General features: G+C 36.1%; 1 long non-coding RNA gene across 1 annotated transcript in view; it reads left to right on the plus strand.

Moving 5' to 3' along the window:
* LOC107663221 (uncharacterized) overlaps positions 1-11,503 on the plus strand; it is a 14,436-nt gene extending 2,933 nt beyond the window's left edge. The window contains exons 2-4 of the long non-coding RNA XR_001631305.1: positions 443-573; positions 3,059-3,113; positions 11,321-11,503. This is a non-coding gene — a long non-coding RNA (uncharacterized LOC107663221). The remainder of the gene's footprint in view (positions 1-442; positions 574-3,058; positions 3,114-11,320) is intronic.
* Positions 11,504-14,277: the final 2,774 nt, after the last annotated feature.

A 14,277-nucleotide genomic window follows, 5' to 3' on the forward strand; every position in this document is an offset into this window, starting at 1 on the left:
CAGCTGAAATCACTGACATCAAGATGCGAAGACAGTTTCATATCTGCCTTTCCAACTTTCCTTAGCTAGCTAGCTAGATAACATTAACAGAATCAATACGCCTGAGGTCATATACCAATTATTATTATTTCTTTTTTTTACACACCAGCATCTTGAATTCAAAATGGCCACTAGCCCGGGGCTCCTCATTCGCCTCCCCTGTGAGACAATTTTTTGGTCTAGTCGACTGGTTAAGTATGACACATGGCAGAATGCAAGTGAAATGCTTTCAATGAGAGCTTGATAGGCGGCAGCCGAGGTGCGCTCACAGGATCAGAACGGCAACAAGCTGACCTTGAGAAGCATATTGTGAATGTGAAATCTGTGAATGTGTTTCAAAGTGAGGGAAAACTGAATTTCTCAAACATAAACAAACTCTTTCTTTCAACTCTTGGAAAAACAGCAGCTACCTGGCAGCTACTAACTGGCAGCAGCTACTGTTGTGGCAGCTCTCTGGTGCCCATAATTGATGGTGCACTCCTGACTGAAGGAAGGGAGGAAGAAGTTGTCCGTGATCATGGAGGTGGAGGAGAGGTGAGGTTCTTTGAGTTTATGTCACACTGAGGGTGTGGAGAAGTCGGTGTTGGTTGAGAGTTGCTGTGTGGCCTGTGTCTGCTTAGCTAGTGTCTAGGGAGAGAGAGAGAGAGATTTGAGAGGTTCCCACTCAAAAATAGGGCACCAGCATCTTTTTTGCTGATGAACTCAAATCTGTGTCAGATGTGTTTTTTTCTCCCACGTCACCTGCTGCCCACGTGCCTGTGTTTCGGCCCGTCTGAGGTGCTGAATCCATGCGGTGTAAAAAGCACAGTGATGCTGATTGGTACACCGAAGGCTTGTCTTCACACAAGCTAAAATCAGTTATTCATGCTTGCAGCAACAAGTTGCTCCTCTGATAATGCAATTAAAAATTAAATGGAGTATGTTAATAAACAAAACACAAGGATTTTCCGAAGTTTTGTAAAAACTGTAAAAAAAAAAATAAAAAAAATACTTTGGTTTGATCTAAATGAGTTAGCTCAGGATCACTCCCACGAGACACCATAAGACATTCTAGCAGGACTAAGGACCTCCTTTAATATACATATGTGGACACATTTAGACATGCTGTGACTCACTCCTGTGCTCTTAGACATTGGCTCTCATTCTCTCTCTTTCATATACCAGCCTGGTCTCATGTTTATACGTAGGTATTAATACGTAACATTTACAAGCACAAACAAAGCATTTATTAATGCTAAAACGTACAGTTTAGACGTATTTCAACGTTTAAAACGTACAAATCGCTACGTATTTTTAGCTAAAAAACGTAAAAATATTTACGTATCTTTTATATAATTAAGATATTAGTATCACTGCATTTTTATCATTTTATCAATAAGCGATTTAGGTTTTTAGACCCCTTAACCTACGATTTAGGTTCCCTTAACCTACCTCCAAACCTAAACCTACCCATTTTACAGCGAATATGCATTTTTATAATTTATAATATACGCAATTTAGATTTTTAGACCCCTTAACCTACCCCCAAACCTTAACCTACCCATTTTATAGCGAATATAAAAGGATATAAAACGCAAATGACAAAAAATGACAGACATGACAGAGCAATTACAATCATTTATTTATTGCAAAAATGTCAAAAGCAGCACCAAATGTAATCCAAATAATCCAAATTTGCACCCGCAGTCCTCTCTGGCGGAATACAGTAGGTTTGTGTGATCCAGAGCAGAATTTATGTTGTTAATCGCTGAAAATATTATCCAGATAATTTTCCCGCTCCACTCCGTGAACTCGTGAAGGCTCGCTGGCATCATTCAAACACACCTCACCAGAAACACGGCTTGTCGCAATCTGTGACGAATGCAGGCGAGAGCCAATGAGCGTTCGATTATCCTGCCGTAAAACCTGTCGTTTGAAGCGGCAACATTTGAATTTGTAAAGAGCGTGTCAGTCAGCACAGGATTTGCTCGCTGTTTACAGTCACTGGACTCACTGCTTGGGATGGAGATGAAGATTGCAGAATAAAGGCTTGGATTTGGGTCTGTTCCTCGCAGGCGTACGGATTCGGAAGATTTGGATTACAGCGCACGAATAAAATTGTTTCATTTCGTAATTATGTTGCGTTTTTGGTGTATTTTATAGTTATATTGTTAGTCACAGCATGTTGAGAAAAAACACCTTTTGTGGCCCATGGCAATCAAAGTAAACATTATATGACAAGTAAAGGTTAAACGATTGCAGAAATTGTATTTATTTTAAGGTTTAAAGTGAAGTGTTTAACGTTATGTAGGCATATTCTTGGAAACGAGCTGGCAGCAGAAATCACAACAAAACGAAATCATATATCATTTCATAAGTAAACAATTTAATAATGCAATTGAAAACAAGCTAATTCATATGACAACTAAAAACTAATAAAAGTAATGCCGCGATTTCAATATTCATAAGGATTCATTTTTAGATGTCTTCAATACGTCAATTTTGTACGTTTAGATGCTGAAAATACGTAAGTAGTGTACGTTTTAGTGCCTGTAAAAACGTAAGTAAATGTACGTTTTATAGAACCACATGTTACGTAAAATACATACGAATTATCATGAGATCACGTTGCAGCCATATACGCACACTTTTATACACATAATTGGCTTCCTTACGTTGGGTCGGTAATGCAGATTGAGTTTGCTGAGGTATTGATGCATGAATCACGCACACACACACATGGCACATTCGCCATCATAGCGGACGTGCTGGACCGTGAATGATTCGAATAATTAAAAATTTCATCCTGAGAGCCTCAGATCATCCCGTTACACACACATGTGCGGAAATGCACACACAGACACACACCTGTTTCTTCGGTGTGCAAGAGTATGCATTGCATATCTTTCAGAGGTCAAGCAGCTAAAGCTGAATGAGATCTTTCATTATCCTCTACATGCTATTCTATCATATTCTATTCTATTCTATTCCTCCTTATCTGTCAAAGCTATGTTCAGACATACTTTTTTTTTACTAACAGGTGTGACTCAGATTATCTTATACATACAGCAGCAGACAGATATCTATATAAACAGGTAAACAATATCATTTCCCTTTTTGAATCTGATAGCCTTGAATGCTATTACACAACAGGTAGCAATGTTTAAATAGCAGTACTTTGTTTTGTGCTTTTAAGCATTTAATGTTTATTTTAGGGATGCCCTGAAATTACAATTCTGGCTGATAACTGATAAACTGATAATAATTTTCATTATTTCCATTAGTTTTTCTTTAATGCTTTAAGTGAATTTAGGCACATTATAATGTAAGTTTTGAAAAAAAAAAAAAACATTTTGAGATGTACTAAAGATTAATTTTTTTTTATTTTTAAAAATTAAATGCTATTAAAAATTAACTTTCAGTGTTAGATGATGGCCAAGGTAATCTTAATATAATAACAAGGGAAATGAGCATGCACAATTAAAACATTTATATAGGCTAATACATACAGTGCCTTTCAATTCAATTCAAGTTTGTTTGTATAGTGCTTTTCACGATGCAAATCGTTGCAAAGCAGCTTTACAGAAAATTTAAGTTTCTACATTATATTTAGCGTATCAGTGGTGATGTCCATGTGGCAGAAATGTACGGTAAAAATCAAGCAGTTAGTTAATGTCATGTAATTAAACAGACAGTGAACACTAACAGCAATGATTATATGTTGCGATCAAACTTGGTAGTTCTTGGTAGTTCAAAATTTGGTAGTTCTTGAGCACCAAATCAGCATATTAAAATAATTTCTGTAGCATCATGTGGCATTTAAGACTAGAGTAATGGCTAAAAATTCAGCTTTGCCATCACAGGAATAAATTACATTTTAAAATATATTCAAATAGAATTGATATTTTAAATCGTAGTAGTAATATGCCACAATATGTTTTACTTTATTTTCGATGCAGCCTTGGTAAACATAAAGAACCTTCTTTCAAAAACATAAAAAAATCTTACTGATCCTAAACTTTCAAAAAGTAGTAAATAAATTTATGGTGTATGGATATTTTACATATAAAATATAATAATATATAATATTCCTGGTTTATGCTGTTTTTTTTAGAGACATTGATAGTCCTAGTATTTGTAAATTACAGCACAGAATAACTTGTGAAACATCATGTCGTACATGTCATAAATGTTCATAAATCATTCATAGTCCTGAAATTTTAAGAGAGTCACTTTGGTTGTAGAATTCAGAATCTCTTTCATGGCAATGTGTGAATGCCATATTTAGCACTCCAAACAGGACTGACAACAGTAGGCTGCTGCTAACTGTATGGATGTATGTTGTCTACAGCTGTTTAATATATGTATTCAGCAGTATATTCATATGTATACCCGTTTTTCTTATCTGAGTCTAACGAACAACAGCGCACAGCTCTGTACTAACATTCAATTTCAGAACCAGTGCCACGTCCGAGGTCACAGATGATTGGCACATCGGATTCATATGCAGACAGACAACAATATTGTGATTGGAGTGATTACCAGCAATGGATATCCTTGAACAAGTGTGTTTGTATAAATGAACTCCCAGTCTTCTAGTTTAGGTAGCAAAAGATACTATACATATTTAATATTTGCAATTAGTATTGCATAGCTACAGCATTACTAGGACTACATGCTCACAATAGGCTGTGTGTGAGTACCCATCCTCCCCATGGGGTATAACATATGATACTCCCTGACTTAAAATTCAGGGCACACGCACACATTGTGGCTTCTAATAAATGTTTTTGGGGAGTTAAATGTATTTAGAAATAAATGGCGCTGTTTAATATATGTATACAGCAGTATATTCATATGTATACCCGTTTTTCTTATCTGAGTCTAACGAACAACAGCGCACAGCTCTATACTAACATTCAATTTCAGAACCAGTGCCACGTCCGAGGTCACAGATGATTGGCACATCGGATTCATATGCAGACAGACAACAATATTGTGATTGGAGTGATTACCAGCAATGGATATCCTTGAACAAGTGTGTTTGTATAAATGAACTCCCAGTCTTCTAGTTTAGGTAGCAAAAGATACTATACATATTTAATATTTGCAATTAGTATTGCATAGCTACAGCATTACTAGGACTACATGCTCACAATAGGCTGTGTGTGAGTACCCATCCTCCCCATGGGGTATAACATATGATACTCCCTGACTTAAAATTCAGGGCACACGCACACATTGTGGCTTCTAATAAATGTTTTTGGGGAGTTAAATGTATTTAGAAATAAATGGCTGACTACGCTCTCTCTTTCCTCCTTTCCTTTCATGTATATTTGAGGAGCACTAATGCATTTGTAGTGTCTTTCTGCTGCTGCTCATCACTTCTGAATTACAGCAAATGACAGACTATCTTTCTCTCAGAAATACATGTGCACACGTGTGCCATTTGCCGGCGAACAAACCGAGATTTAAATGATTTTTACATTGAGAGTTCTTCTAATCTTCAAGTCTAAACAAACAATTTACTCACACACACAGAAATGTATAAAGGAAGTATTTCTAGCCCCGTCTCTCTTTCAAACATGCACTGCTCGCCTTCTTTTCCGTCATGTGTATTTAATGCATATGGAACAATCTGGGGAGTTTATACGGGTTATTCTGTGGATAAGCTGAATTGGTCACGTACCAGAGTGGCTCCAGTGGAACGTTCCCTGAGCAGTCTTTTGGTTGGTTTGCTTTGAGTGAGATTCTCCTCATGTCTTTCTCCTGACAGCTGGAATCCTAACAGGGAATAACCACATCCCTAATCCTGTGCGAAGTGAGACCACGAAGCTATTTATGCTACACAGAACATCTTCAGCTATCGTGCTTGAAGTCACCATGAAATCTAAATGGATAATTCGTTTTTTTTTCCTGTTGCAGTGTTTAAGTGATTTATTCTTGCATATCTTAATTTTTATTTATGCATTTTTTATTTTTTTTAATCAAAAACATCAACTCCTCCTCCCCCTCGCAACGACAACTCTGATGATGTGTGCACCTGTGCGGGGGCGGGACAGTAATCCCTCCTTACAACCTGTCAATCACGTGAGATCGCAAACAACAACAATCCAATGATCCAAATTCCAATCAATACTCAATGGACAAAGTCAAGTCCTGTCCTACATATATTTCCTGTTCGAGAAGTCAGTTCACTTGGATGCACGTCACAGTAGGGAAGAAAATACGGTCACGTTTTCTGTTTCATGCCGACTTAAACCTCATGTTGTGTTCCAGTCATTTTGATCCGGAGAGGATTTTCTTTTTCCTGAAAATGCTAGTTAATTTCTATTGAATTTGGACTAAAACTTACTGAGTTTGCTCACATAATGTGAAATAACTTTCCCAAAATATTGGTAATTTTTTTTAGGATTTTTCCCCCCAACTTGTTACTCCCGGTCAAAAATGACATGCTTACAAATTATTTTTTAATTCTCTCATTATGCTGCTATGGTGTTACCAAATTTTGGATTCTGTCTTTTTATAAACTTATTTCTTTATTTTTCAAAAACTGAGGTGCATAAGCTCAGAGGGGAGGGGGGAGGGGGGGTGATAATATTGCAAAATGAGAGATTTACCAGCAACACCAAATTAAAGGATTTTAAGCACAGCAAAAGGGTAAAAAAAAAAAACGATTAGTCTATGCATTTGAACATGTTCTAACATCCCATTTCTGGAGACCATCTCACTCAGATGGATACTGCATTGCAGTACTGATTTTGCTATGATATGCAAATATGCATTTCAAAACTTTAATATGCTACAGTGTTGTCTGTCACTTGACTTCATTACAGTGCATATTTAATTGAGCATTCTTAAATTACACAAGTATGTCTATTTATTGAAAAGTTACGGAGTTCAGAATGTGCTGCATAACAGGAATGACCCTCTTAACCCTTGGCGGACAATAAAGTAATGTGACAAGTAGGACGTGGCTAATATTGCTTCCAGTTAATTTGTTACAGATGAAATGGAAAGTAAACACATTGGCTTCATTCACTAACAATGCATATGCAAGTATTTGTGCTGCCACACAGTTGTCATGAAGTTTCAAAGTCAGAACCTTTACCAAAAAGTAATACTTTTATTTGTAACTTTTAAAAAATACTTTTATTTATCATTATTTCAGAGTACAAGTTATGTGCTTTGTCTTGGATATGTGATGGATATAAAAAGCAGCCTGTTCTGAATTTAGAGGTCCAAAACAGAATTTTGTATAGTCCAGCCGATATAAAATATATTTATTTTGTTTAACTGACTTTAACTGAGCGTGTGAGAGAGAAAGAGGTAAGGCTGTGTGAAAGCACTTATATGGAGATGGTTTAGGTGTGTTTTATGCAAATTCTCTCTGGTGGCATGCTCTCCCTCATTTAGAATAACCCAGATTCATCAACATGCAATGAGGGTAAGAACAAACCGATGTGTATAGGAACCTGTTGAAATTTGCATTAGCATATTTTTGTGCACATAAATACGCAAATTGAATGCAGATATTAGTAAATGAGGCTTGTTGCATTGTGGAATATAGTAAGTAGTCCATGCAGTATGTTCCATTGTATTCTGCACATTTTGGCAATAGTAGTATGTCATTCATTTAATTAAAACATTTGAAATATCTGAAAAAAAAATATTACAGTATACATGCTGCTTTGATCCTAGCATTTTGTGTTTGTTTCTTCATTACAAATGATTAAAAATAGCTTTTAACTGTATTTTTTGTCTTAAAAGAGCTTAAGTCTTCATTTGTCTTTATTTACTTAAAATGCAAATTGAACATATTTCAGTCTTCTTTACTGAAAAATTTAACAAAATTTAGTTTATGCCTAAAACAAGAACAAACATCTGTCAATGGGGTATGAAAACTTGTTTTCACTTTGAAATAAGTTGTTTTTCATGAGCCCATTGGCAGACATAATCAGTTTCTCATAAAACAAGACTTCTTGTTTATGTTTAGCTTCTCAAATAAATTATCTTTAGACATTTGCTTTGGAAAACAAGGCAACCATACTGAGGAAGAACATCACTTTTTTCATTGTGATCAGAAGGTACAGTAAAAGTTATTTCCATTTTCTAGTGATTAGGGGCTGACTTTTGAAACATTGCGAATACAAGATATTAACATTTAGAGACCATATTGAAGTATTGTGTTCCATTCAGTTTATTCGTTAAAGTTTCTATACTTGGTCTTAAGATATACTTCATGAGATTCAAAATTGCATAAGACTTATAAGGGAATCTAAGTTTCAGTTTCTTCAATATAACTGTTTTTTTTTTGTTCTTTTGTTCTATTGACAGTTTGTTTTGTTCTAGGCACAAAACTCATTTAGTGGAGTTAATGCATTATATTTTTTATCATGTATGATGACAAGACAAAATAGGATTTTTGCCATCTGTCTGTAATGCACAGAACAGTGTCTCATTATTACATGGACCTAGCTGTTTTCCTGATGTGTTTTTCTGTCTTTAGCTTGCGTCAGCTCTATTTAGTGGAAGGGATGCTTCCTCCAACATGCTGAGATGTTTTTGTCAGTGCTGTGGGCCACACTTTTTACTGTTACCCAGTGAATGCTGCCCCAGATCTCTGCAGTAATTACTTTGCAGTAGGTACTTCAGCTCACAATAAGAGCGTGAAAACTTAACAAGATGAAATCTTACAATAGAGGCATGGGAGAGATAACGAGATGGGGAAAAACCTGTCCAGATTCAGCATCAGATGTGAAACAGCCAAACAAAGAAGGTTTCCAGGATTTTTAGCTGTTTTTTCCCCTCATGTTTGGGGGTTTTGCGCCAGGTTTTGGCAAACAGATACAGTTGACTGTGAAAGAGCGGGAGATTGTTAAGATAAATAGTTGATGAATTCTGAAAATATTCATATGGGTGAAAAAGTGAGAGAGAAGAGATGGGAAATTTTCCTTTCTTGTTCCAAGACTTCCTTGGCTCTGTTTCACTGAGCCTCAATTAGCGAAAAAAGAGAGGGAGAGGAGGAGAGAGAAAATTGAGAAAGCCAGAGAGAAAATACAATGAAAATGTTAAGTTTTTTTTTTCATTAAGCTGTGCAGATGAACTGTACATCAGTTAAATATTTTTTTTTATATTATAAACTGTTTTCAGTTTAACATCTAACACCCATTTGAGCTGACGAGAGGCCCGTCTTGTCATATTTCATCTGGTGATGGGCTTTTAGTGTAGTCCACAGTTTCTCTTTTTTTTCATCCGCCATATGCAGCTGAAACTCTCTGGCTTTTTCTGCTGTTTGCTCTCACTGTACTGTATACAATTTACAGGAAATATACCTGAACTGCAATAAACCCTGTCTGACAATATCACGTTTACAAGTTGCGGGGAGGTAGAAAAGTAATATATTGCTGTCAGGAAACAGTAGTGTATTATGGTATTATTAGAATAAATTAGAGTATAAGGCACTGTTGTAATGCTTCAGCTAGAATCTGGACACAACTTTACATTTCATGAAGACAGAAACAATTAAAGCACTGCTCTGATGTGTGTTATTTCATACTTTTATATTGTACCTCTTCTCTTTCACCTTTTTCCTCCTACTTCCTCTTTTTTCTTGTCATTGACTTCCTCTTCTTGTTTATCTTTCTATTCTTTGATTTTTAGCAACTTTTCTCAACCTTCCTCTTCTAGCTCTTTCTCTGGTCTTTTATCTCATATTCTCATGCTTTTCTCATACTACTTTCTTGTCAGCTTCCTCCTCTTTTTTTTCTCTTTAAATGTTCTCATTTGGTCTTCTTTCTTTCTCTTTTGATTTTCTCATCTTGTCTCATCTGTTTTCCCTCTTCATTTTATTTCATGTCATGTCATCTTACCTCTTGCTTTCCCTTCCCTTCTCTCTTCTCATCTGGTCTGACCTCTTGATCTTGTCTTTTCTCTTTGATATCTTGTCTCTTTTCTCCTTCTCTCATATCTTCTCTGCCTCGTCTTGTTTCTTTCTGTTTCTCATCGTCTTGTCTCATCTCTCCTCTTTATTTCTACACTCCTGTCTCGTATCTCTCCATCTGAAGTCATGCGGCCACTGGAGTGTCTTTCCCACAGAGCACAGTGGTCAATGTCAACCAATACATGATCAATAAGGACCTGTAGCTCTCTGTTTATGCTTTCTCTCCCATTTGCGTGCGCACACACACAATCCTGCATTTGGTGTGTGTTTACAGCTGAGGTATGTGTTTACAGTGCGTGTCTGCTTCCCTGAATGTTGAATATGGATATTTATTTTAGTTAAACTCTTAAGATCTGACCTTTCCTTCCTTTCTTTCCTGCTCTCTTTCTCTCTCACTCACTCTCAGGGAGTGTCCATTTACATATGCCCTAATTCTGAAGAGAGAAAAAAAAGAAATTTAATGATGTTCAATGTTCATTTATCTCTCTAGGGCTGTAAAGAGAGAGAGAAAGAGAGAGAGAGAAGCTTTGGCATTAATTAATGATGGTATTATTGCAAATGGGTTCCAGGGTACCAGCATCATTGCAACACTTAAAACATAATAGTAATTTTTTTTTAAAGAGTGGTTTGTGCTTTAAAAACATGCACACTTTATAGACATAGATTTTTCTACATAAACAAAAGAGACCGTTTTAATATAAACAAACAATGTTGCACAGCAGTCTGCGAGGAATTATAACAACACCCAATGGTTTGTCGTAAATCTGTGCAGTATGACGGCGGCAGTGGCTTATTTATTTCTGTGTCAGGTTTTGGAGCAGCTGTGCCGGCTGCAGGTGGAAATGCAGAATTTCGGTCCTCTAAAAGCACAAGGCATGATCTCTGCTCACAAACGCTGGATGACTGCATCCATACCCTCCAAAACGACATTCAGCACCCTCAGCACTCAACCTAACCATAGTTTGCAGATTTGAAATGCTCAAAAGGATGTGGACAGGCTCACCTGTTTCTCTGGCATTTTAGAGATGAGGATGTACTTCACTTAATAGTTACAGTGTGGCTCACAGGAAAAGTGATTATGGTATTCACTCTAGAACAGCTCTCTATAATTCAATAAAACTGAACTGAATAAAACGGAACTTCAAAGAGTAGGCAAGAGAGAGAAAGAATGATTTTTGCTTAGAGGAAGTTTTAATGGGTTTGCATGTTATGTTCTAAGAGTCGTACTGTCACTTTTGGCTCCATTAAAAACATTTTCTCTTCATAAAGAATCAAATGATGAAGAGAGGAACAGCAGGAGAGAATTTAGGAGATTTTTTTTTTCTTCTAATTTTGCTTCCCTCTCTCTCTCTCTTTCAGACACAGTCACAACACCTGCTATCAAAAATGACACACACACACACACGCACGCACGCACGCACGCGCATGCACAAACAGACAAAGATTGGCATTCTTTCTCCATCCAGCTGCCGGGACATTGCCGCCTCTTAGATTTTCCTCATTGTTGTAAACACATTAATTAAACACATTAATTGTTTAGGAAATAAATGGCCATTAAAAATGAACTTTGTTATCGTTCCACCTTGCTGAGTGTCCACGGAGTGACTCTCTCTTTTCACTGATGGAGCGCACGCTGGGAGTGGGTGTGTAAGAGCTTTCTACCTGCTGGGTGCTGGGATTTTCAACTCTTTTGTTCCCCTTTTGGCCTGTACTTTTTCATAATTGACTTTCCGTGACAATTTGGTTCATTTGGTGAGTGGTGCAGCATTTGAGTGTGGCGTCAGAACATATTGTGAGAATGACACATTTTTTCTCTGTTACTGTTGGCGTAGGATGGCGGTTTGGTTTTTGACAACTTACTATGGTCAAATACTACATTATTGAGGTTTTTATGAATTCTATTAATATTATTATTTATACAAATACTATTATTTTATTTTATAATTTTTGTTTAATATCATTTTTTTTCTTTGAGGTGCAGAAATGGGCAATTATCACTAAATGTGTAACACAATAATGATTTTCTTTTTCGTTACCTAATGGAAATGTATACACATGCACAATTTGCAGCTGTGATGCAACTTTATTGATTGATTTATTTGTATTTATTTATTTTTGAAGATTATTGGGTAAGCACACCTTTATAGCTTCACTGAGTGATACCCAATTAAGATTAGTATGCAATAGACCAGTTAGAACAAACACAGGTTTACATGTTTTATAAACCACTCAATCTTTCTATGGTCTGAATTCATTTTTTAACTAATGAACTATGTTTTTATAGTTTGTGCTGTCAGTGCAAAGTAATCAACAAATAAGAATTTATGCTGCTATTGTTCCCTTTATCTAGATCCTTTCAAAACTTTTGGAGGACACTGCATATGCAAATGCACTCTTCATATGTCAAATGACCAAGAGTGCTTTGTTGCACTCACACCATGAGTCATGGCTGGTTAGCTTCAGTAATTAACCCTTGCTGGTAGATGCTCTAACTGTGCATGTTTTTTTCAGTTGGTGGCCATTCAAATATAACCTGACAAAATATTTTTTTTTACTACAGCATAGAAACCACCTACATTTCATTATATTGTATTAGATGTTTCAGCATTTAGCCTAAAAAATAATCTACACATGTACATGAACATAGACATTTCTTCTACACAAGCGTGATTTTGTACGTTGTTTCATTCAGAAATGCATTAGACCTCAGTTTATAGTGCAGTGCAAGTACAAGTCACAAAAAAACAGGTTATTAGCGTAAATGTCGTCTTTTGCGGTCTGTTTTCACTTTCAGGTGAACTACTGTCATAGTAGCGCAACATTTTGAAGGGAATTTTCCTGACCAAGTTAGTTAAAGTTCATTTTGTTTAGCAGCTCACCAGTAGCATCTCCAGTTTAATGAGGTTTTTTACCGTCAGACCAATGCAAGAGCAGACGCTAAGGTCACCATGAAATCAATTTATTTTGTAATCATTTATTATAAACAATTTATCTATTATTATTTATTTGATTATTTTTATTTTATGTGCAAATCGCTGGGTAATAGAACTAGTTTCAATCCCTCCCCTCCAGCAATCTGATTTCTGATGGACAAAATCAAGTCTTGCTCTACATTTCTCTCATTCGATATGCTGTTTCTCTCAATATACATCAAAATAGAGAGAAAAGTCTTCACAAAGGTTTCATGCCGACTTTAAGTATGTTCACCCAAATTATTAATTGGCCAAGCACTCACATCTGCGTTCGTGTACTTTATAAAGGTTGATTTTGTAATGTTTCTGGCCTCCAGGTTTGGTACTTCATATAGTTTTCACAGGTATATTAAAGCTTCTCGTCTCGCACAGCCTGTGGGTTTCCTGTTGAGTCGAATAGAGTTTGCAGTGCAATGCCCAATCCTTAAATAACAGCCTCTGTGATAAGCCTGCTTTACAGTGCGTCAGGTTCACAAAACAATCTGTGCTGAAATGTGCTGCACAAACCACGGAAGAAAGGTTCTGGGTTAAATACAACTTAAGTTCTACATCTGTGGCACGCTGCCGATTACCACAGAAAATCATTTTGACTCATACCTCAGTGTGTAAAAACCAACAAAAATCACTAAATATTTAGCTCTTAGACATGTTCTGTATTTTTGGATAAAGATGTTTTATTTTTTTCCCCCCTCATTCCCTTTCTCAGAAGAAAAAGAGAAACCAGACGTGTCTTCTCACCATAAATATGCCCAAGCAAGCAGCTAACCAGAGTTTAGAGGACCGTTGGGAATGGGTGTCTGCGGTTACAATTAGGGCTGGGTTTTGACAAATTTCACGATTCGATTCACAAGCTTTCGATTCGATTACCAATTCGATTTGATTCGATTCAATATTGATTATTTTGGATATATATCAGGTACAGGACATGCCAAATTTTCTTAAGGAAAAATAATCTCTCAACTAATGCTGTAAAATATACATTATATTACTGAAGGTTAAAATTGACTAATTTGTGCTGTACAACTGCTTAAATTGCACTTAATGAAGTTTTTATAATAGTTAAGTTGCAATTACTTTAGTTAGTTTTTTTTTTAAATATACACATTTAAATAGTGGCTGTCATAAAAACTTGGATGGATTTATTCAAACATAAATAAAACATTAAAGAACAGTAAAAAAATGATAATGAATGTTATATGGTGCATATATTTAGCAAAGTGCCCTTCTCTACAGCTTATTTTTCTAACTTAGCTGACTAACGAGTTTATGGTCACCGAATATGCTTTCTGAGGTAAATGTGATGTTACATGAATTGTTTACACGCCGTTATATTGACGTCTTTGC

Source organism: Sinocyclocheilus anshuiensis, unplaced genomic scaffold (genome assembly GCF_001515605.1).
Source record: "Sinocyclocheilus anshuiensis isolate Anshui unplaced genomic scaffold, SAMN03320099.WGS_v1.1 scaffold1301, whole genome shotgun sequence".
NCBI classification, from domain to species: domain Eukaryota; kingdom Metazoa; phylum Chordata; class Actinopteri; order Cypriniformes; family Cyprinidae; genus Sinocyclocheilus; species Sinocyclocheilus anshuiensis.